This window comes from Eulemur rufifrons, chromosome 19, assembly GCF_041146395.1.
Source record: "Eulemur rufifrons isolate Redbay chromosome 19, OSU_ERuf_1, whole genome shotgun sequence".
Lineage (NCBI taxonomy): Eukaryota > Metazoa > Chordata > Mammalia > Primates > Lemuridae > Eulemur > Eulemur rufifrons.
This window is the reverse complement of record NC_091001.1, coordinates 863771-887793: the sequence shown is the minus strand read 5'-3', so window position 1 is coordinate 887793 and position 24023 is coordinate 863771.

Here is a 24023-nt window from a genome sequence, read left to right as displayed (position 1 = left end):
TGTCTGTCTCCACTAACAAAAATAGGCAACACCAAGTCAGCTACTCCTCAGCATACTTATGCCCTCGCAGCCTTCTTGGGTTTCAGGAGGGACATACAAACGTTATCAAAATTATGGTGAAACGCTGAAAACCTGCAAATAATATTCAACGTACTGGTTAATTTGAAAACTCTCCAGCATAATTCTTGGAACAAGCCAGGTACCTGTGCCCACGCATAGAGGAGTATATAGAAACATGGTGGAATCCCAGCTGATGAAGCAAAGGATTCTTAAAGGAATGAGATGACCATGCGGATCCTGTTTAATTCTCTGAAAGAGAATCCGCACTTTTCACCTGCCAAACACATGCCCACTACTCTTCTCTGGGGATAATAAAAACAAACCAGCGATCTTACAGAGGGCCTGAACACCCATCCTGACCGACCCCACAAAACAAAAAAGTACCCTCCAGCTACTAATTATAATGCCAATTTGCAAAATTTCCCTGCATTTTTAAACAATGGAGAAATGATGGTGGGATCATACTTAGAAGAATGGCTTCTTGTCAGTCTCCACTGACAAAAATAGGCAACACCAAGTCAGCTACGCCTCAGCATAGTTATGTCCGTAGCAGCCATATTTGGTTTCAGTAGGCACATACACACGTTATCACAATTATGGTGAAACGCTGAAAACCTGCAAAGGATTTTCAACATACTGGTTAATTGAAAAGCTCTGAGGCATACTTCTTGGAACAAGCCAGTTACCTGTTCCCACGCAAAGAGGAGTATATAGAACCATGGTGGATTCCCAGCTCATGAAGCAAAGGATTCTTAAAGGAACGGGATTACCATGCGGATCCTGTTTAATTCTCTGAAACAGATCCGCAGTTTTCACCTGCCATACTAATACCCACTTCTCCTCTCTGGGGATAATAAAAACAAACCAGCGAACTGACAGAGGGCCTGACCAACACATCCACACCGACCCCACAGGAAAAAAAAAAAAAAACACCGTAGCCTCCAGCTACTAATTATAATGCTAACTTGCAAAATTTACCTGCATTTTTAAACAATGGAAATATGATGGTGAGATGATACTTACAAGAATTTATTCTTGTCAGACTGTACTAACAAAAATAGGCAAAACCAAGTCAGCTACGCCTCAGCATAGTTATGTCCGTCGCAGCCTTCTTGGGTTTCAGGAGGCACAAACAAAGGTTCTCACAATTATGGTGAAACGCAGACCACCTGCAAATAATTTTCAACGTACTGGTTAATTGAAAAGCTCTGCGGCATACTGCTTGGAACAAGCCAGTTACCTGTTCCGACGCAAAGAGGAGTATATAGAACCATGGTGGATTTCCAGCTCATGCAGTAAAGGATTATTAAAGGAACGGGATGACCATGGTGATCATCGTTAATTCTCTGAAACAGAATCCGCCCTTTTCACCTGCCAAACACATGCCCACTTCTCCTCTCTGGGGATAAAAAAAACTAACCAGCGAACTGACAGAGGGCCTGACCCCCCCATCCACATCGACCTCACACACAAAAAAGAAAAACCGTACCCTCCAGCTACTAAATATAATGCTAACTTGCAAAATTTCCCTGCATTTTAAAACAATGGAAAAATGGTGGTTGGATCATACTTAGAAGAATGGCTTCTTGTCTGTCTCCACTAACAAAAATAGGCAACACTAAGTCAGCTACTCCTCAGCATAGTTATGTCTGTCGCAGCCTTCTTGGGTTTCAAGAGGGACATACAAACGTTATCAAAATTATGGTGAAACGCTGAAAACCTGCAAATAATTTTCAACGTAGTGGTTAATTGAAAAGCTCTGCGACATACTTCTTGGAACAAGCCAGTTACCTGTTCCCACGCAAAGAGGAGTATATAGAAACATGGTGGAATCCCAGCTGATGAAGCAAAGGATTCTTAAAGGAATGAGATGACCATGCATATCCTGTTTAAGTCTCTGAAACAGAATCCGCACTTTTCACCTGCCAAACACATGCCCACTACTCTTCTCTGGGGATAATAAAAACAAACCAGCGATCTGACAGAGGGCCTGAACACCCATCCTGACCGACCCCACAAAACAAAAAAGTACCCTCCAGCTACTAATTATAATGCCAATTTGCAAAATTTTCCTGCATTTTTTAAACAATGGAGAAATGATGGTGGGATGATACTTAGAAGAATGGCTTCTTGTCAGTCTCCACTGACAAAAATAGGCAACACCAAGTCAGCTACGCCTCAGCATAGTTATGTCCGTAGCAGCCATATTTGGTTTCAGTAGGCACATACAAACGTTATCACAATTATGGTGAAACGCTGAAAACCTGCAAAGGATTGTCAACATACTGGTTAATTGAAAAGCTCTGAGGCATACTTCTTGGAACTAGCCAGTTTCCTGTGCCCACGGATAGACAAGTATATAGAACCATGGTAGATTCCCAGCTCATGAAGCAAAGGATTCATAAAGGAACGGGATTACCATGCGGATCCTGTTTAATTCTCTGAAACAGATCCGCAGTTTTCACCTGCCATACTAATACCCACTTCACCTCTCTGGGGATAATAAAAACCAACCGGGGAACTGACAGAGGGCCTGACCAACACATCCACACCGACCCCACTGGAAAAAAAAAAAAAAACACCGTAGCCTCCAGCTACTAATTATAATGCTAACTTGCAAAATTTTCCTGCATTTTTAAACAATGCAAAAATGATGGTGACATGATACTTACAAGAATGGATTCTTGTCAGTCTCCACTAACAAAAATAGGCAACACCAAGTCAGCTACTCCTCAGCATAGTTATGTCCGTCGCAGCCCTCTTGGATTTCAGGAGGCACAAACACACGTTATCACAATTATGGTGAAACGCTGAACACCTGCAAATAATTTTCAACGTAGTGGTTAATTGAAAAGCTCTGCGGCATACTTCTTGGAACAAGCCAGTGACTGTTCCCACGCAAAGAGGAGTATATAGAACCATGGTGGATTTCCAGCTGATGAAGTAAAGGATTATTAAAGGAACGGGATGACCATGGGGATCATCGTTAATTCTCTGAAACAGAATCCGCCCTTTTCACCTGCCAAACACATGCCCACTTCTCCTCTCTGGGGATAATAAAAACTAACCAGCGAACTGACAGAGGGCCTCACCCCCCCGATCCACATCGACCACACACACACAAAAAAAACCGTACCCTCCAGCTACTAATTATAATGCTAAATTGCAAAATTTCCCTGCATTTTAAAACAGTGGAAAAATGGTGGTGGGATCATACTTAGAAGAATGGCTTCTTGTCTGTCTCCACTAACAAAAATAGGCAACACCAAGTCAGCTACTCCTCAGCATACTTATGCCCTCGCAGCCTTCTTGGGTTTCAGGAGGGACATACAAACGTTATCAAAATTATGGTGAAACGCTGAAAACCTGCAAATAATTTTCAACGTACTGGTTAATTTGAAAACTCTCCAGCATAATTCTTGGAACAATCCAGGTACCTGTGCCCACGCATAGAGGAGTATATAGAAACATGGTGGAATCCCAGCTGATGAAGCAAAGGATTCTTAAAGGAATGAGATGACCATGCGGATCCTGTTTAATTCTCTGAAACAGAATCCGCACTTTTCACCTGCCAAACACATGCCCACTACTCTTCTCTGGGGATAATAAAAACAAACCAGCGATCTTACAGAGGGCCTGAACACCCATCCTGACCGACCCCAGAAAACAAAAAAGTACCCTCCAGCTACTAATTATAATGCCAATTTGCAAAATTTCCCTGCATTTTTAAACAATGGAGAAATGATGGTGGGATCATACTTAGAAGAATGGCTTCTTGTCAGTCTCCACTGACAAAAATAGGCAACACCAAGTCAGCTACGCCTCAGCATAGTTATGTCCGTAGCAGCCATATTTGGTTTCAGTAGGCACATACACACGTTATCACAATTATGGTGAAACGCTGAAAACCTGCAAAGGATTTTCAACATACTGGTTAATTGAAAAGCTCTGAGGCATACTTCTTGGAACAAGCCAGTTACCTGTTCCCACGCAAAGAGGAGTATATAGAACCATGGTGGATTCCCAGCTCATGAAGCAAAGGATTCTTAAAGGAACGGGATTACCATGCGGATCCTGTTTAATTCTCTGAAACAGATCCGCAGTTTTCACCTGCCATACTAATACCCACTTCTCCTCTCTGGGGATAATAAAAACAAACCAGCGAACTGACAGAGGGCCTGACCAACACATCCACACCGACCCCACAGGAAAAAAAAAAAAAAACACCGTAGCCTCCAGCTACTAATTATAATGCTAACTTGCAAAATTTACCTGCATTTTTAAACAATGGAAAAATGATGGTGAGATGATACTTACAAGAATTTATTCTTGTCAGACTGTACTAACAAAAATAGGCAAAACCAAGTCAGCTACGCCTCAGCATAGTTATGTCCGTCGCAGCCTTCTTGGGTTTCAGGAGGCACAAACAATGGGTCTCACAATTATGGTGAAACGCTGACCACCTGCAAATAATTTTCAACGTACTGGTTAATTGAAAAGCTCTGCGGCATACTTCTTGGAACAAGCCAGTTACCTGTTCCCACGCAAAGAGGAGTATATAGAACCATGGTGGATTTCCAGCTGATGAAGTAAAGGATTATTAAAGGAACGGGATGACCATGGTGATCATCGTTAATTCTCTGAAACAGAATCCGCCCTTTTCACCTGCCAAACACATGCCCACTTCTCCTCTCTGGGGATAAAAAAAACTAACCAGCGAACTGACAGAGGGCCTGACCCCCCCATCCACATCGACCTCACACACAAAAAAGAAAAACCGTACCCTCCAGCTACTAAATATAATGCTAACTTGCAAAATTTCCCTGCATTTTAAAACAATGGAAAAATGGTGGTTGGATCATACTTAGAAGAATGGCTTCTTGTCTGTCTCCACTAACAAAAATAGGCAACACCAAGTCAGCTACTCCTCAGCATAGTTATGTCTGTCGCAGCCTTCTTGGGTTTCAAGAGGGACATACAAACGTTATCAAAATTATGGTGAAACGCTGAAAACCTGCAAATAATTTTCAACGTAGTGGTTAATTGAAAAGCTCTGCGACATACTTCTTGGAACAAGCCAGTTACCTGTTCCCACGCAAAGAGGAGTATATAGAAACATGGTGGAATCCCAGCTGATGAAGCAAAGGATTCTTAAAGGAATGAGATGACCATGCGTATCCTGTTTAAGTCTCTGAAACAGAATCCGCACTTTTCACCTGCCAAACACATGCCCACTACTCTTAACTGGGGATAATAAAAACAAACCAGCGATCTGACAGAGGCCCTGAACACCCATCCTGACCGACCCCACAAAACAAAAAAGTACCCTCCAGCTACTAATTATAATGCCAATTTGCAAAATTTTCCTGCATTTTTTAAACAATGGAGAAATGATGGTGGGATGATACTTAGAAGAATGGCTTCTTGTCAGTCTCCACTGACAAAAATAGGCAACACCAAGTCAGCTACGCCTCAGCATAGTTATGTCCGTAGCAGCCATATTTGTTTTCAGTAGGCACATACAAACGTTATCACAATTATGGTGAAACGCTGAAAACCTGCAAAGGATTGTCAACATACTGGTTAATTGAAAAGCTCTGAGGCATACTTCTTGGAACTAGCCAGTTTCCTGTGCCCACGGATAGACAAGTATATAGAACCATGGTAGATTCCCAGCTCATGAAGCAAAGGATTCATAAAGGAACGGGATTACCATGCGGATCCTGTTTAATTCTCTGAAACAGATCCGCAGTTTTCACCTGCCATACTAATACCCACTTCACCTCTCTGGGGATAATAAAAACCAACCGGGGAACTGACAGAGGGCCTGACCAACACATCCACACCGACCCCACTGGAAAAAAAAAAAAAAAAACACCGTAGCCTCCAGCTACTAATTATAATGCTAACTTGCAAAATTTTCCTGCATTTTTAAACAATGCAAAAATGATGGTGAGATGATACTTACAAGAATGGATTCTTGTCAGTCTCCACTAACAAAAATAGGCAACACCAAGTCAGCTACTCCTCAGCATAGTTATGTCCGTCGCAGCCCTCTTGGGTTTCAGGAGGCAAAAACACACGTTATCACAATTATGGTGAAACGCTGAACACCTGCAAATAATTTTCAACGTAGTGGTTAATTGAAAAGCTCTGCGGCATACTTCTTGGAACAAGCCAGTGACTGTTCCCACGCAAAGAGGAGTATATAGAACCATGGTGGATTTCCAGCTGATGAAGTAAAGCATTATTAAAGGAATGGGATGACCATGGGGATCATCGTTAATTCTCTGAAACAGAATCTGCCCTTTTCACCTGCCAAACACATGCCCACTTCTCCTCTCTGGGGATAATAAAAACTAACCAGCGAACTGACAGAGGGCCTGACCCCACCCCCCATCCACATCGATCACACAAAAAAAAAAAAACCATACCCTCCAGCTACTAATTATAATGGTAACTTGCAAAATTTCCCTGCATTTTACAACAATGGAAAAATGGTGGTGGGATGATACTTAGAAGAATGGCTTCTTGACAGTCTCCACTAACAAAAATAGGCAACACCAAGTCAGCTACGCCTCAGCATAGTTATGTCCGTCGCAGACTTCTTGGGTTTCAGGAGTCGCAAACAAACGTTATCACAATTATGGTGAAACGCTGAACACCTGCAAATAATTTTCAACGTAGTGGTTAATTGAAAAGCTCTGCGGCATACTTCTTGGAACAAGGCAGTTACCTGTTCCCACGCAAAGAGGAGTATATGGAACCATGGTGGATTTCCAGCTGATGAAGTAAAGGATTATTAAAGGAACGGGATGACCATGGGGATCATCGTTAATTCTCTGAAACAGAATCCGCCCTTTTCACCTGCCAAACACATGCCCACTTCTCCTCTCTGGGGATAATAAAAACTAACCAGCGAACTGACAGAGGGCCTGACACCCCGCCATCCACATCGACCACACACAAAAAAAAAAAAACCGTACCCTCCTGCTACTAATTATAATGCTAACTTGCAAAATTTCCCTGCATTTTAAAACAATGGAAAAATGGTGGTGGGATCATACTTAGAAGAATGGATTCTTGTCTGTCTCCACTAACAAAAATAGGCAACACCAAGTCAGCTAATCCTCAGCATAGTTATGTCCGTCACAGCCTTCTTGGGTTTCAGGAGGGACATACAAACGTTATCAAAATTATGGTAAAATGCTGAACACCTGCAAATAATTTTCAACGTACTGTTTAATTTGAAAACTCTCCAGCATACTTCTTGGAACACGCCAGGTACCTGTGCCCACGCATAGAGGAGTATATAGAAACATGGTGGAATCCCAGCTGATGAAGCAAAGGATTCTTAAAGGAATAAGATGACCATGCGGATCCTGTTTAATTCTCTGAAACAGAATCCGCCCTTTTCACCTGCCAAACACATGGCCACTACTCTTCTCTGGGGATAATAAAAACAAACCAGCGATCTGAGAGAGGGCCTGAACACCCATCCTGACCGACCCCACAAAACAAAAAAGTACCCTCCAGCTACTAATTATAATGCCAATTTGCAAAATTTCCCTGCATTTTTAAACAATGGAGAAATGATGCGGGGATGATTCTTAGAAGAATGGCTTCTTGTCAGTCTCCACTGACAAAAATAGGCAACACCAAGTCAGCTACGCCTCAGCATAGTTATGTCCGTAGCAGCCATATTTGGTTTCAGTAGGCACATACACACGTTATCACAATTATGGTGAAACGCTGAAAACCTGCAAAGGATTTTCAACATACTGGTTAATTGAAAAGCTCTGAGGCATACTTCTTGGAACAAGCCAGTTTCCTGTGCCCACGCATAGAGAAGTATATAGAACCATGGTGGATTCCCAGCTCATGAAGCAAAGGATTTTTAAAGGAACGGGATTACCATGCGGATCCTGTTTAATTCTCTGAAACAGATCCGCAGTTTTCACCTGCCATACTAATACCCACTTCTCCTCTCTGGGGATAATAAAAACAAACCAGCGAACTGACAGAGGGCCTGACCAACACATCCACACCGACCCCACAGGAAAAAAAAAAAAACAAACACCGTAGCCTCCAGCTACTAATTATAATGCTAATTTGCAAAACTTTCCTGCATTTTTAAACAATGGAAAAATGATGGTGAGAAGATACTTAGAAGAATGGATTCTTGTCAGTCTCCACTAACAAAAATAGGCAAAACCAAGTCAGCGACGCCTCAGCATAGTTATGTCCGTCGCAGCCTTCTTGGGTTTCAGGAGGCACAAACAAACGTCATCACAATTATGGTGAAACGCTGAACACCTGCAAATAATTTTCAACGTACTGGTTAATTGAAAAGCTCTGCGGCATACTTCTTGGAACAAGCCAGTTACCTGTTCTCACGCAAAGAGGAGTATATAGAACCATGGTGGATTTCCAGCTGATGAAGTAAAGGATTATTAAAGGAACGGGATGACCATAGGGATCATCGTTAATTCTCTGAAACAGAATCCGCCCTTTTCACCTGCCAAACACATGCCCACTTCTCCTCTCTGGGGATAATAAAAACTAACCAGCGAACTGACAGAGGGCCTGACCCCACCATCCACATCGACCACACAAAAAAAAAAAGCCGTAACCTCCAGCTACTAATTATAATGCTAACATGCAAAATTTCCCTGCATTTTAAAACAATGGAAAAATGATGGTGGGATGATACTTAGAAGAATGGCTTCTTGTCAGTCTCCATAAGAAAAATAGGCAACACCAAGTCAGCTACTCCTCAGCATAGTTATGTCCGTCGCAGCCTTCTTGGGTTTCAGGAGGCACAAACAAACGTTATCACCATTATGGTGAAACGCTGAACACCTGCAAATAATTTTCAACGTAGTGGTTAATTGAAAAGCTCTGCAGCATACTTCTTGGAACAATCCAGTTACCTGTTCCCACGCAAAGAGGAGTATATAGAACCATGGTGGCTTTCCAGCTGATGAAGTAAAGCATTATTAAAGGAACGGGATGACCATGGGGATCATCGTTAATTCTCTGAAACAGAATCCACCCTTTTCACCTGCCAAACACATGCCCACTTCTCCTCTCTGGGGATAATAAAAACTAACCAGCGAACTGACAGAGGGCCTGACCCCCCCCATCCACATCGACCACACACAAAAAAAAAACGATACCCTCCAGCTACTAATTATAATGCTAACTTGCAAAATTTCCCTGCATTTTAAAACAATGGAAAAATGGTGGTGGGATGATACTTAGAAGAATGGCTTCTTGACAGTCTCCACTAACAAAAATAGGCAACACCAAGTCAGCTACGCCTCAGGATAGTTATGTCCGACGCAGCCTTCTTGGGTTTCAGGTGGCACAAACACACGTTATCACAATTATGGTGAAACGCTGAACACCTGCAAGTAATTTTCAACGTAGTGGTTAATTGAAAAGCTCTGTGGCATACTTCTTGGAACAAGCCAGTTACCTGTTCCCACACAAAGATGAGTATAGAGAACCATGGTGGATTTCCAGCTGATGAAGTAAAGGATTATTAAAGGAACGGGATGACCATGGGGATCATCGTTAATTCTCTGAAACAGAATCCGCCTTTTTCACCTGCCAAACACATGCCCACTACTCTTCTCTGGGGATAATAAAAACTAACCAGCGAACTGACAGAGGGCCTGAGCCCCCCCCATCCACATCGACCACACACACACAAAAAAAACCGTACTCTCCAGCTACTAATTATAATGCTAACTTGCAAAATTTCCTTGCATTTTAAAACAATGGAAAAATGGTGGTGGGATGATACTTAGAAGAATGGCTTCTTGTCAGTCTCCACTAACAAAAATAGGCAACACCAAGTCAGCTACTCCTCAGCATAGTTATGTCCGTCGCAGCCTTCTTGGGTTTCAGGAGGCACAAACAAACGTTATCACCATTATGGTGAAACGCTGAACACCTGCAAATAATTTTCAACGTAGTGGTTAATTGAAAAGCCCTGCGGCACACTTCCTGGAACAAGCCAGTTACCTGTTCCCACGCAAAGAGGAGTATATAGAACCATGGTGGATTTCCAGCTGATGAAGTAAAGCATTATTAAAGGAACGGGATGACCATGGGGATCATCGTTAATTCTCTGAAACACAATCTGCCCTTTTCACCTGCCAAACACATGCCCACTTCTCCTCTCTGGGGATAATAAAAACTAACCAGCGAACTGACAGAGGGCCTGACCCCACCCCCCATCCACATCGATCGCACACACAAAAAAAAAACCATACCCTCCAGCTACTAATTATAATGGTAACTTGCAAAATTTGCCTGCATTTTAAAACAATGGTAAAATGGTGGTGGGATGATACTTAGAAGAATGGCTTCTTGACAGTCTCCACTAACAAAAATAGGCAACACCAAGTCAGCTACGCCTCAGCATAGTTATGTCCGTAGGAGCCTTCTTGGGTTTCAGGAGGCACAAACACACGTTATCACAATTATGGTGAAACGCTGAACACCTGCAAATAATTTTCAACGTAGTGGTTAATTGAAAAGCTCTGCGGCATACTTCTTGGAACAAGCCAGTTACCTGTTCCCACGCAAAGAGGAGTATATAGAACCATGGTGGATTTCCAGCTGATGAAGTAAAGGATTATTAAGGGAACGGGATGACAATGGGGATCATCGTTAATTCTCTGAAACAGAATCCGCCCTTTTCACCTGCCAAACACATGCCCACTACTCTTCTCTGGGGATAATAAAAACTAACGAGCGAACTGACAGAGGGTCTGACCCCCCCCATCCACATCGACCACACACAAAAAAAAAAAAAACCGTACCCTCCAGCTACTAATTATAATGCTAACTTGCAAAATTTCCCTGAATTTAAAACAATGGAAAAATGGTGGTGGGATGATACTTAGAAGAATGGCTTCTTGTCCGTCTCCACTAACAAAAATAGGAAACACAAAGTAAGCTACTCCTCAGCATAGTTATGTCCGTCGCAGCCTTCTTGGGTTTCAGGAGGAACACACAAACGTTATCAAAATTATGGTGAAACGCTGAACACCTGCAAATAATTTTCAACGTACTGGTTAATTTCAAAACTCTCCAGCATACTTCTTGGAACAAGCCAGGTACCTGTGCCCACGCATAGAGGAGTATATAGAAACATGGTGGAATCCCAGCTGATGAAGCAAAGGATTCTTAAAGGAATGAGATGACCATGCGGATCCTGTTTAATTCTCTGAAACAGAATCCGCACTTTTCACCTGCCAAACACATGCCCAATACTCTTCTCTGGGGATAATAAAAACAAACCAGCGATCTGACAGAGGGCCTGAACACCCATCCTGACCGACCCCACAAAACAAAAAAGTACCCTCCAGCTACTAATTATAATGCCAATTTGCAAAATTTCCCTGCATTTTTAAACAATGGAGAAATGATGGTGGGATGATACTTAGAAGAATGGCTTCTTGTCAGTCTCCACTGACAAAAATAGGCAACACCAAGTCAGCTACACCTCAGCATAGTTATGTCCGTAGCAGCCATATTTGGTTTCAGTAGGCACATACACACGTTATCACAATTATGGTGAAACGCTGAACACCTGCAAAGGATTTTCAACAAACTGGTTCATTGAAAAGCTCTGAGGCATACTTCTTGGAACAAGCCAGTTTCCTGTGCCCACGCATAGAGAAGTATATAGAACCATGGTGGATTCCCAGCTCATGAAGCAAAGGATTCTTAAAGGAACGGGATTACCATGCGGATCCTGTTTAATTCTCTGAAACAGATCCGCAGTTTTCACCTGCCATACTAATACCCACTTCTCCTCTCTGGGAATAATAAAAACAAACCAGCGAACTGACAGAGGGCCTGACCAACACATCCACACCGACCCCACAGGAAAAAAAAAAAAAAAACACCGTAGCCTCCAGCTACTAATTATAATGCTAACTTGCAAAACATTCCTGCATTTTTAAACAATGGAAAAATGATGGTGAGATGATACTTAGAAGAATGGATTCTTGTCAGTCTCCACTAACAAAAATAGGCAAAACCAAGTCAGCTACGCCTCAGCATAGTTATGTCCGTCGCAGGCTTCTTGGGTTTCAGGAGGCACAAACAAACGTTATCACAATTATGGTGAAACGCTGAACACCTGCAAGTAATTTTCAACGTAGTGGTTAATTGAAAAGCTCTGTGGCATACTTCTTGGAACAAGCCAGTTACCTGTTCCCACACAAAGAGGAGTATAGAGAACCATGGTGGATTTCCAGCTGATGAAGTAAAGGATTATTAAAGGAACGGGATGACCATGGGGATCATCGTTAATTCTCTGAAACAGAATCCGCCCTTTTCACCTGCCAAACACATGCCCACTACTCTTCTCTGGGGATAATAAAAAGTAACCAGCGAACTGACAGAGGACCTGACCCCCCCCATCCACATCGACCACACACACAAAAAAAAAAACCGTACCCTCCAGCTACTAATTATAATGCTAACTTGCAAAATTTCCTTGCATTTTAAAACAATGGAAAAATGGTGGTGGGATGATACTTAGAAGAATGGCTTCTTGTCAGTCTCCACTAACAAAAATGGGCAACACCAAGTCAGCTACTCCTCAGCATAGTTATGTCCGTCGCAGCCTTCTTGGGTTTCAGGAGGCACAAACAAACGTTATCACCATTATGGTGAAACGCTGAACACCTGCAAATAATTTTCAACGTAGTGGTTAATTGAAAAGCTCTGCGGCATACTTCTTGGAACAAGCCAGTTACCTGTTCCCACGCAAAGAGGAGTATATAGAACCATGGTGGATTTCCAGCTGATGAAGTAAAGCATTATTAAATGAACGGGATGACCATGGGGATCATCGTTAATTCTCTGAAACAGAATCCGCCCTTTTCACCTGCCAAACACATGCCCACTTCTCCTCTCTGGGGATAATAAAAACTAACCAGCGAGCTGACAGAGGGCCTGACCCCACCCCCCATCCACCTCGATCACACACACAAAAAAAAAACCATACCCTCCAGCTACTAATTATAATGCTAACTTGCAAAATTTCCCTGCATTTTAAAACAATGGAAAAATGGTGGTGGGATGATACTTAGAAGAATGGCTTCTTGACAGTCTCCACTAACAAAAATAGGCAACACCAAGTCAGCTACGCATCAGCATAGTTATGTCCGTAGCAGCCTTCTTGGGTTTCAGGAGGCACAAACACACGCTATCACAATTATGGTGAAACGCTGAACACCTGCAAATAATTTTCAACGTAGTGGTTAATTGAAAAGCTCTGCGGCATACTTCTTGGAACAAGCCAGGTACCTGTGCCCACGCATAGAGGAGTATATAGAAACATGGTGGAATCCCAGCTGATGAAGCAAAGGATTCTTAAAGGAATGAGATGACCATGCGGATCCTGTTTAATTCTCTGAAACAGAATCCGCACTTTTCACCTGCCAAACACATGCCCACTACTCTTCTCTGGGGATAATAAAAACAAACCAGCGATCTGACAGAGGGCCTGAACACCCATCCTGACCGACCCCACAAAACAAAAAAGTACCCTCCAGCTACTAATTATAATGCCAATTTGCAAAATTTCCCTGCATTTTTAAACAATGGAGAAATGATGGTGGGATGATTCTTAGAAGAATGGCTTCTTGTCAGTCTCCACTGACAAAAATAGGCAACACCAAGTCAGCTACGCCTCAGCATAGTTATGTCCGTCGCAGCCTTCTTGGGTTTCAGGAGGCACAAACACACGTTATCACAATTATGGTGAAACGCTGAACACCTTCAAATAATTTTCAACGTAGTGGTTAATTGAAAAGCTCTGCGGCATACTTCTTGGAACAAGCCAGGTACCTGTGCCCACGCATAGAGGAGTATATAGAAACATGGTGGAATCCCAGCTGATGAAGCAAAGGATTCTTAAAGGAATGAGATGACCATGCGGATCCTGTTTAATTCTCTGAAACAGAATCCGCACTTTTCACCTGCCAAACACATGCCCACTACTCTTCTCTGGGGATAATAAAAACAAACCAGCGATCTGAGAGAGGGCCTGAACACCCATCCTGACCGACCTCACAAAACAAAAAAGTACCCTCCAGCTACTAATTATAATGCCAATTTGCAAAATTTCCCTGCATTTTTAGACAATGGAGAAATGATGGTGGGATGATTCTTAGAAGAATGGCTTCTTGTCAGTCTCCACTGACAAAAATAGGCAACACCAAGTCAGCTACGCCTCAGCATAGTTATGTCCGTCGCAGCCTTCTTGGGTTTCAGGAGGCACAAACACATGTTATCACAATTATGGTGAAACGCTGAACACCTCCAAATAATTTTCAACGTAGTGGGTAATTGAAAAGCTCTGCGGCATACTTCTTGGAACAAGGCAGTTACCTGTTCCCACGCAAAGAGGAGTATATAGAACCATGGTGGATTTCCAGCTGATGAAGTAAAGGATTATTAAAGGAACGGGATGACCATGGGGATCATCGTTAATTCTCTGAAACAGAATCCGCCCTTTTCACCTGCCAAACACATGCCCACTTCTCCTCTCTGGGGATAATAAAAACTAACCAGCGAACTGACAGAGGGCCTGACCCCCCCCATCCACATCGACAACACACACAAAAAAAACCGTACCCTCCAGCTACTAATTATAATGCTAACTTGCAAAATTTCCCTGCATTTTAAAACAATGGAAAAATGGTGGTGGGATCATACTTAGAAGAATGGCTTATTGTCTGTCTCCACTAACAAAAATAGGCAACACCAAGTCAGCTACTCCTCAGCATAGTTATGTCCGTCACAGCCTTCTTGGGTTTCAGCAGGCACATACAAACGTTATGAAAATTATGGTGAAACGCTGAACACCTGCAAATAATTTTCAACGTACTGGTTAATTTGAAAACTCTCCAGCATACTTCTTGGAACAAGCCAGGTACCTGTGCCCACGCATAGAGGAGTGTATAGAAACATGGTGGAATCCCAGCTGATGAAGCAAAGGATTCTTAAAGGAATGAGATGACCATGCGGATCCTGTTTAATTCTCTGAAACAGAATCCGCACTTTTCACCTGCCAAACACATGCCCACTACTCTTCTCTGGGGATAATAAAAATAAACCAGCGTTCTGACAGAGGGCCTGAACACCCATCCTGACCGACCCCTCAAAACAAAAAAGTACCCTCCAGCTACTAATTATAATGCCAATTTGCAAAATTTCCCTGCATTTTTAAACAATGGAGAAATGATGGTGGGATGATATTTAGAAGAATGGCTTCTTGTCAGTCTCCACTGACAAAAATAGGCAACACCAAGTCAGCTACGCCTCAGCATAGTTATGTCCGTAGCAGCCATATTTGGTTTCAGTAGGCACATACACACGTTATCTCAATTATGGTGAAACGCTGAAAACCTGCAAAGGATTTTCAACATACTGGTTAATTGAAAAGCTCTGAGGCATACTTCTTGGAACAAGCCAGTTTCCTGTGCCCATGCATAGAGAAGTATATAGAACCATGGTGGATTCCCAGCTCATGAAGCAAAGGAGTCTTAAAGGAACGGGATTACCATGCGGATCCTGTTTAATTCTCTGAAACAGATCCACAGTTTTCACCTGCCATACTAATACACACTTCTCCTCTCTGGGAATAATAAAAACAAACCAGCGAACTGACAGAGGGCCTGACCAACACATCCACACCGACCTCACAGGAAAAAAAAAAAAAAAAACACCGTAGCCTCCAGCTACTAATTATAATGCTAACTTGAAAAATTTTCCTGCATTTTTAAACAATGGAAAAATGATGGTGAGATGATACTTAGAAGAATGGATTCTTGTCAGTCTCCACTAACAAAAATAGGCAAAACCAAGTCAGCTACGCCTCATCATAGTTATGTTCGTTGCAGCCATCTTGGGTGTCAGGAGGCACAAACAAACGTTATCACAATTATGGTGAAACGCTGAACACCTGCAAATAATTTTCAACGTAGTGGTTAATTGAAAAGGTCTGCGGCATACTTCTTGGAACAAGCCAGTTACCTGTTCCCACGCAAAGAGGAGTATAGAGAACAATGGTGGATTTCCAGCTGATGAAGTAAAGGATTATTAAAGGAACGGGATGACCATGGGGATCATCGTTAATTCTCTGAAACAGAATCCGCCGTTTTCACCTGCCAAACACATGCCCACTTCTCCTCTCTGGGGATAATAAAAACTAACCAGCGAACTGACAGAGGGCCTGACCCCCCCATCCACATCGACCACACACACAAAAAAAAAAAAACCGTACCCTCCAGCTACTAATTATAATGCTAACTTGCAAAATTTCCCTGCATTTTAAAACAATGGAAAAATGGTGGTGGGATGATACTTAGAAGAATGGCTTCTTGTCAGTCTCCACTAACAAATATAGGCAACACCAAGTCAGCTACTCCTCAGCATAGTTATGTCCGTCGCAGCCTTCTTGGGTTTCAGGAGGCACATAAAAACGTTATCAAAATTATGGTGAAACGCTGAAAACCTGCAAATAATTTTCAACGTACTGGTTAATTTGAAAACTCTCCAGCATACTTCTTGGAACAAGCCAGGTACCTGTGCCCACGCTTAGAGGAGTATATAGAAACATGGTGGAATCCCAACTGATGAAGCAAAGGATTCTTAAAGGAATGAGATGACCATGCGGATCCTGTTTAATTCTCTGAAACAGAATCCGCACTTTTCACCTGCCAAACACATGCCCACTACTCTTCTCTGGGGATAATAAAAACAAACCAGCGATCTGACAGAGGGCCTGAACACCCATCCTGACCGACCCCACAAAAAAAAAAGTACCCTCCAGCTACTAATTATAATGCCAATTTGCAAAATTTCCCTGCATTTTTAAACAAACGACAAATGATGGTGGGATGATACTTAGAAGAATGGCTTCTTGTCAGTCTCCACTAACAAAAATAGGCAAAACCAAGTCAGCTAGGCCTCAGCATACTTATGTCCGTCGCAGCCTTCTTGGGTTTCAGGAGGCACAAACAAACGTTATCACAATTATGGTGAAACGCTGAACACCTGCAAATAATTTTCAACGTAGTGGTTAATTGAAAAGCTCTGCGGCATACTTCTTGGAACAAGCCAGTTACCTGTTCCCACGCAAACAGGAGTATAGAGAACCATGGTGGATTTCCAGCTGATGAAGTAAAGGATTATTAAAGCAACGGCATGACCATGGGGATCATCGTTAATTCTCTGAAACAGAATCCGCCTTTTTCACCTGCCAAAAACATGCCCACTTCTCCTCTCTGGGGATAATAAAAACTAACCAGCGAAGTGACAGAGGGCCTGATCCCCCCCTCCACATCGACCACACACACAAAAAAAAAAAAACCGTACCCTCCAGGTACTAATTATAATGCTAACTTGCAAAATTTCCCTGCATTTTAAAACAATGGAAAAATGGTGGTGGGATGATACTTAGAAGAATGGCTTCTTGTCAGTCTCCACTAACAAAAATAGGCAACACCAAGTCAGCTACTCCTCAGCATAGTTATGTCCTTCGCAGCCCTCTTGGGTTTCAGGAGGCATATACAAACGTTATCAAAATTATGGTGAAACGCTGAAAACCTGCAAATAATTTTCAACGTACTGGTTAATTTGAAAACTCTCCAGCATACTTCTTGGAACAAGCCAGGTACCTGTGCCGACGCATAGAGGCGTATATAGAAACATGGTGGAATCTCAGCTAATGAAGCAAAGGATTCTTAAAGGAATGAGATGACCATGCGGATCCTGTTTAATTCTCTGAAACAGAATCCGCACTTTTCACCTGCCAAACACATGCCCACTACTCTTCTCTGGGTATAATAAAAACAAACCAGAAATCTGACAGAGGGCCTGAACACCCATCCTGACCGACCCCACAAAAAAAAAAGTACCCTCCAGCTACTAATTATAATGCCAATTTGCAAAATTTCCCTGCATTTTTAAACAATGAAGAAATGATGGTGAGATGATACTTAGAAGAATGGATTCTTATGAGTCTCCACTAACAAAAATAGGCAAAACCAAGTCAGCTACGCCTCAGCATAGTTATGTCCGTCGCAGCCTTCTTGGGTTTCAGGAGGCACAAACAAACGTTATCACAATTATGGTGAATCGCTGAACACCTGCAAATAACTTTCAACGTAGTGGTTAATTGAAATGCTCTGTGGCATACTTCTTGGAACAAGGCAGTTACCTGTTCCCACGCAAAGAGGAGTATATAGAACCATGGTGGATTTCCAGCTGATGAAGTAAAGGATTATTAAAGGAACGGGATGACCATGGGGATCATCGTTAATTCTCTGAAACAGAATCCGCCCTTTTCACCTGCCAAACACATGCCCACTTCTCCTCTCTGGGGATAATAAATACTAACTAGCGAACTGACAGAGGGCCTGACCCCCCCATCCACATCGACCACACACACAAAAAAAAAAAACCGTACCCTCCAGCTACTAATTATAATGCTAACTTGCAAAATTTCCCTGCATTTTAAAACAATGGAAAAATGGTGGTGGGATGATACTTAGAAGAATGGCTTCTTGTCAGTCTCCACTAACAAAAATAGGCAACACCAAGTCAGCTACGCCTCAGCATAGTTATGTACGTCGCAGCCTTCTTGGGTTTCAGGAGGCACAAACAAACGTTATCACAATTATGGTGAAACGCTGAACACTTGCAAATAATTTTCAACGTACTGGTTAATTGAAAAGCTCTGCGGCATACTTCTTGGAACAAGCCAGTTACCTGTTCCCACGCAAAGAGGAGTATATAGAACCATGGTGGATTTCCAGCTGATGAAGTAAAGGATTATTAAAGGAACGGGATGACCATGGGGATCATCGTTAATTCTCTGAAACAGAATCCGCCCTTTTCACCTGCCAAACACATGCCCACTTCTCCTCTCTGGGGAAAATAAAAACTAACCAGCGAACTGACAGAGGGCCTGACCACCCCATCCACATCGACACACACAAAAAAAAAACCGTGCCCTCCAGCTACTAATTATAATGCTAACTTGCAAAATTTCCCTGCCTTTTAAAACATTGGAAAAACGGTGGTGGCATGATACTTAGAAGAATGGCTTCTTGTCAGTCTCCACTGACAAAAATAGGCAACACCAAGTCAGGTACGCCTCAGCATAGTTATGTCCGTAGCAGCCATATTTGGTTTCAGTAGGCACATACACACGTTATCACAATTATGGTGAAACGCTGAAAACCTGCAAAGGATTTTCAACATACTGGTTAATTGAAAAGCTCTGAGGCATACTTCTTGGAACAAGCTAGTGTCCTGTGCCCACGCATAGAGAAGTATATAGAACCATGGTGGATTCCGAGCTCATGAAGCAAAGGATTCTTAAAGGAACGGGATTAGCATGCGGATCCTGTTTAATTCTCTGTAACAGATCCGCAGTTTTCACCTGCCATACTAATACCCACTTTTCCTCTCTGGGGATAATAAAAACAAACCAGCGAACTGACAGAGGGCCTGACCAACACATCCACACCGACCCCACAGGAAAAAAAAAAAAAAAAAAAAAACGCCCTAGCCTCCAGCTACTAATTATAATGCTAATTTGCAAAATTTTCCTGAATTTTTAAACAATGGGGAAATGGTGGTGGGATGATACTTAGAAGAATGGCTTCTTGTCAGTCTCCACTGACAAAAAAGGGCAACACCAAGTCAGCTAGGCCTCAGCACAGTTATGTCCGTAGCAGCCATATTTGGTTTCAGTAGGCACATACACACGTTATCACAATTATCGTGAAACGCTGAAAACCTGCAAATAATTTTCAACGTACAGGTTAATTTGAAAACTCTCCAGCATACTTCTTGGAACAAGCCAGGTACCTGTGCCCACGCATAGAGGAGTATATAGAAACATGGTGGAATCCCAGCTGATGAAGAAGGATTCTTAGAGGAATGAGATGACCATGCGGATCCTGTTTAATTCTCTGAAACAGAATCCGCACTTTTCACCTGCCAAACACATGCCCACTACTCTTCTCTGGGGATAATAAAAACAAACCAGCGATCTGAGAGAGGGCCTGAACACCCATCCTGACCGACCCCCCCAAAAAAAAAGTACCCTCCAGCTACTAATTATAATGCCACATTGCAAAATTTCCCTGCATTTTTAAACAATGGGGAAATGATGTGGGATGATACTTAGAAGAATGGCTTCTTGTCAGTCTCCACTGACAAAAATAGGCAACACCAAGTCAGCTAGGCCTCAGCAGACTTATGTCCATAGCAGCCATATTTGGTTTCAGTAGGCACATACACACGTTATCACAATTATGGTGAAACGCTGAAAACCTGCAAAGGATTTTCAACATACTGGTTAATTGAAAAGCTCTGAGGCATACTTCTTGGAACAAGCCAGTTTCCTGTGCCCACGCATGGAGAAGTATATAGAACCATGGTGGATTTCCAGCTCATGAAGCAAAGGATTCTTAAAGGAAAGGGATTACCATGCGGATCCTGTTTAATTCTCTGAAACAGATCCGCAGTTTTCACCTGCCATACTAATACCCACTTCTCCTCTCTGGGGATAATAAAAACAAACCGGCGAACTTACAGAGGGCCTGACCAACACATCCACAGAGACCCATAGGAAACAAAAAAAAAACAAAAAACACCGTAGCCTCCAGCTACTAATTATAATGCTAACTTGCAAAATTTTCTTGCATTTTTAAACAATGGAAAAATGGTGGTGGGATGATACTTAGAAGAATGGCTTCTTGTCAGTCTCCACTAACAAAAATAGGCAACACCAAGTCAGCTACTCCTCAGCATAGTTATGTCCGTCGCAGCCTTCTTGGGTTTCAGGAGGCACAAAGAAACGTTATCACAATTATGGTGAAACGCTGAACACCTGCAAATAATTTTCACCGTAGTGGTTAATTGAAAAGCTCTGCGGCATACTTCTTGGAACAAGCCAGTTACCTGTTCCCACGCAAAGAGGAGTATATAGAACCATGGTGGATTTCCAGCTGATGAAGTAAAGGATTATTAAAGGAACGGGATGACCATGGGGATCATCGTTAATTCTCTGAAACAGAATCCGCCGTTTTCACCTGCCAAACACATGCCCACTTCTCCTCTCTGGGTATAATAAAAACTAACCAGCGAACTGACAGAGGGCCTGACCCCCCCATCCACATCGACCACACACAAAAGAAAAACCGTTCCCTCCAGCTACTAATTATAATGCTAACTTTCAAAATTTCCCTGCATTTTAAAACAATGGAAAAATGGTGGTGGGATCATACTTAGAAGAATGGCTTCTTGTCTGTCTCCACTAACAAAAATAGGCAACACCAAGTCAGCTACTCCTCAGCATAGTTATGTCCGTCACAGCCTTCTTGGGTTTCAGGAGGCACATACAAACGTTATCAAAATTATGGTAAAACGCTGAAAACCTGCAAATAATTTTCAACGTACTGGTTAATTTGAAAACTCTCCAGCATACTTCTTGGAACAAGCCAGGTACCTGTGCCCACGCATAGAGGAGTATATAGAAACATGGTGGAATCCCAGCTGATGAAGAAGGATTCTTAGAGGAATGAGATGACCATGCGGATCCTGTTTAATTCTCTGAAACAGAATCCGCACTTTTCACCTGCCAAACACATGCCCACTACTCTTCTCTGGGGATAATAAAAACAAACCAGCGATCTGACAGAGGGCCTGAACACCCATCCTGACCGACCCCACAAAACAAAAAAGTACCCTCCAGCTACTAATTATAATGCCAATTTGCAAAATTTCCCTGCATTTTTAAACAATGGAGAAATGATGGTGGGATGATTCTTAGAAGAATGGCTTCTTGTCAGTCTCCACTGACAAAAATAGGCAACACCAAGTCAGCTACGCCTCAGCATAGTTATGTCCGTCGCAGCCTTCTTGGGTTTCAGGAGGCACAAACACACGTTATCACAATTATGGTGAAACGCTGAACACCTTCAAATAATTTTCAACGTAGTGGTTAATTGAAAAGCTCTGCGGCATACTTCTTGGAACAAGCCAGGTACCTGTGCCCACGCATAGAGGAGTATATAGAAACATGGTGGAATCCCAGCTGATGAAGCAAAGGATTCTTAAAGGAATGAGATGACCATGCGGATCCTGTTTAATTCTCTGAAACAGAATCCGCACTTTTCACCTGCCAAACACATGCCCACTACTCTTCTCTGGGGATAATAAAAACAAACCAGCGATCTGAGAGAGGGCCTGAACACCCATCCTGACCGACCTCACAAAACAAAAAAGTACCCTCCAGCTACTAATTATAATGCCAATTTGCAAAATTTCCCTGCATTTTTAGACAATGGAGAAATGATGGTGGGATGATTCTTAGAAGAATGGCTTCTTGTCAGTCTCCACTGACAAAAATAGGCAACACCAAGTCAGCTACGCCTCAGCATAGTTATGTCCGTCGCAGCCTTCTTGGGTTTCAGGAGGCACAAACACATGTTATCACAATTATGGTGAAACGCTGAACACCTCCAAATAATTTTCAACGTAGTGGGTAATTGAAAAGCTCTGCGGCATACTTCTTGAAACAAGGCAGTTACCTGTTCCCACGCAAAGAGGAGTATATAGAACCATGGTGGATTTCCAGCTGATGAAGTAAAGGATTATTAAAGGAACGGGATGACCATGGGGATCATCGTTAATTCTCTGAAACAGAATCCGCCCTTTTCACCTGCCAAACACATGCCCACTTCTCCTCTCTGGGGATAATAAAAACTAACCAGCGAACTGACAGAGGGCCTGCCCCCCCCATCCACATCGACAACACACACAAAAAAAACCGTACCCTCCAGCTACTAATTATAATGCTAACTTGCAAAATTTCCCTGCATTTTAAAACAATGGAAAAATGGTGGTGGGATCATACTTAGAAGAATGGCTTATTGTCTGTCTCCACTAACAAAAATAGGCAACACCAAGTCAGCTACTCCTCAGCATAGTTATGTCCGTCACAGCCTTCTTGGGTTTCAGCAGGCACATACAAACGTTATGAAAATTATGGTGAAACGCTGAACACCTGCAAATAATTTTCAACGTACTGGTTAATTTGAAAACTCTCCAGCATACTTCTTGGAACAAGCCAGGTACCTGTGCCCACGCATAGAGGAGTGTATAGAAACATGGTGGAATCCCAGCTGATGAAGCAAAGGATTCTTAAAGGAATGAGATGACCATGCGGATCCTGTTTAATTCTCTGAAACAGAATCCGCACTTTTCACCTGCCAAACACATGCCCACTACTCTTCTCTGGGGATAATAAAAATAAACCAGCGTTCTGACAGAGGGCCTGAACACCCATCCTGACCGACCCCTCAAAACAAAAAAGTACCCTCCAGCTACTAATTATAATGCCAATTTGCAAAATTTCCCTGCATTTTTAAACAATGGAGAAATGATGGTGGGATGATATTTAGAAGAATGGCTTCTTGTCAGTCTCCACTGACAAAAATAGGCAACACCAAGTCAGCTACGCCTCAGCATAGTTATGTCCGTAGCAGCCATATTTGGTTTCAGTAGGCACATACACACGTTATCTCAATTATGGTGAAACGCTGAAAACCTGCAAAGGATTTTCAACATACTGGTTAATTGAAAAGCTCTGAGGCATACTTCTTGGAACAAGCCAGTTTCCTGTGCCCATGCATAGAGAAGTATATAGAACCATGGTGGATTCCCAGCTCATGAAGCAAAGGAGTCTTAAAGGAACGGGATTACCATGCGGATCCTGTTTAATTCTCTGAAACAGATCCACAGTTTTCACCTCCCATACTAATACCCACTTCTCCTCTCTGGGGATAAAAAAAACAAACCAGCGAACTGACAGAGGGCCTGACCAACACATCCACACCGACCCCACA